The sequence below is a fragment of the Ixodes scapularis genome, unplaced genomic scaffold, assembly GCF_016920785.2.
Source record: "Ixodes scapularis isolate PalLabHiFi unplaced genomic scaffold, ASM1692078v2 PGA_scaffold2__306_contigs__length_199485367, whole genome shotgun sequence".
NCBI lineage: Eukaryota > Metazoa > Arthropoda > Arachnida > Ixodida > Ixodidae > Ixodes > Ixodes scapularis.
The window spans coordinates 119257318-119259543 of record NW_024609857.1 but is presented as its reverse complement, the minus strand read 5'-3'; the positions used below and the strand labels follow the sequence as shown (position 1 = coordinate 119259543).

The 2226-nt window shown below is 45.3% G+C and overlaps 1 pseudogene; it reads right to left on the bottom strand.

Moving 5' to 3' along the window:
• Positions 1–706: 706 nt before the first annotated feature.
• LOC115324989 lies at positions 707–1971 on the bottom strand (annotated as a pseudogene).
• Positions 1972–2226: the final 255 nt, after the last annotated feature.

The window sequence follows — 2226 nt, the reverse complement described above, 5'->3', positions numbered from 1 at the left end:
GTGGAGTTTGTACATCGTTCCTACATTTAGAGTTTGGTGAGATGTTTGCAACGGCGCTAGAGCCTTTCAAATGCTTGATGAATGGTTGATGGTGTTCTCTTCTCTTGCTGAAGGACGACGAGGATGAAAAACTCAAGCTCTTACAATTTTAGGGGTCAGAAAAAGTGCAAAGATACATTGTAAGACCTTAAGCTCTTACAATGTTTAGGGGTTAGAAAAAAGTGAAAAGGTGCTTGATAAAGAAAAGAAAAAATGGCTTGCGTTTACGGAATATGTCTAAATAAAAAGCAAGCCCTTTCTGTTCAACATTTTTGTTTTTAACGTGAAACGTTCTTTGGATGGGGTGTAGAACCGTTCGTCGAATGACAATTCGTCGCACGACAGCTGGAAGCAGGGCTATTGGTCACATAGGGCAATTCGTCATAAGGCGGTTCGTCACTATGGCATTATGTGGAACATTTCTTTTTAATAATTTTTTATGGGTTTTGTTGCTTATTGAGCATAGTTTTTTAGGTGAGTGCAATTACTAGTGACCCTTTTCCTTTATTTACCTATTTTTTCCCGCACCCATGGAATTCTATAGTTTGTACTAATTTTTATAGGCACTGCGTAATAATGTCTTGACCACCACAACCCTGGCACCACTCCTAGTGACTAATAAGAAGGGAGTACTCATTTAGGTGCGTAAATACAAGTGTTTTTTTTTTTAGTGATAGCACTTTACCAGTGTTCCCAAGGAGATTCTTCTGGCGCATGCTTCAACGACATCCAAGTTGTTGGTCCCGTCATAGCGATGAAGGATGGCCTGAAGTCGCCTGTCGTGTCCGGCCCGCTTCCGTGGCACCCTTGTGGAAACGACCCCGCTTGCAGCTTGGCTGAGCTTCAGCTCCGTCATAGCTTTCTCCTTTTTTAGTGACTCCACGAACGCCCAGAAATTTGGTGAAGCAAAACTTACGTTGCTCTGCAAAAAAATGATATCAAGGGCCTTATAAATAAGCACGAGATACACACTGTCCAATAAAACTTGTTGGGCTAGTTGCTGCATGTTTGTCTAAAAGACGGTTGCACGCACGAAAGAAGGCAAACACAACAAGGTCAGGACGAGGTGTGCTTGCCCCGTCCGGACCTTCGTGTGCTTGCCTTTTTCCGTGCGCGCAAATGTATCTTTAGTCAGACTGTCGATTGCGCCTGCGGCATGAATAAGGTAGTAAAAGAAATTACCTGTAGCCCGTAGTGCCATGCCTCCACACTGTTGTTGGTCCGCGGAATTCCACCTATCGTCGCCTCGTGCACGGACCACATTTTTGGTGGGAACTGGGCGGAGCAGATCCCGTTTCGTCGCGGTCGGTCGATGTAAATATCCTCAAAGTAGTCCGCTACTTGAATCGCCTCAGGGGGAAATGCTTCCATGATGTCCTGAAAAGCTTCAGGAATGTTCCCAGCAGGCAGAAATGCCAAAGCCGGGAGCATTGTTATCTGGAATAAAAGGAAAATATTTTTAAGCTCTACAAAAGCTGATAAGCAATATAGAAAAAGAAACAACACTCTACAGGCCAAAAGAGACTAGCCTTTACTGCAAATGTCTCGTCCGTGGCGTAACGCGCTTGAAAGCCCAAGGCGCAGAGCTTCCGATAGACGGACTGGGCAAGATGGAAAAAGCATCCTTAAATTTGGACCTCTGAAATCGTGTCACGAGTGGCGTTGATAGCGGCCGTGTAGAGGGTCCGTGCAGCGCAGGGTCCAACGTTGTCAATGACGGCTTGGAAGAACCTGGTAAGATGAAATAGTAGTAGAGTTTGCTCAGCCAATTGCAATACCTTGAGATAACGCCCAACAGGGCAACATTATAATTGGAACTTACCTGCGGTATGTTGCCACAGTTTTGTTTGTAAGTAAACCGTACAGCATGGGCACGGTGATCCCGTTCTTCAGCGCATGTATGGTGCAAAGTTGGTAGAACAGGGAGGGCATCACCTTGAACGTGCCATCAGAAAACCAGGCGCTTGCACCTCCCAAGCACTCCAGGTTGCGTTGTGTTGCAAATAGGATGAGCCGGTTGACGTCGCCCTCGCCACTGTTGTGCAAGAGAAACGGCTCTTCCTTTCAGTTCACCTACAAGCAAATATGGCATGTAAATCAACCGCATAATAGTAATGTTATATGGCATGTAAATCAACCACGTAACGTTTTATGTACGCACCATGTACTCTTATTGGAGTTTGATGT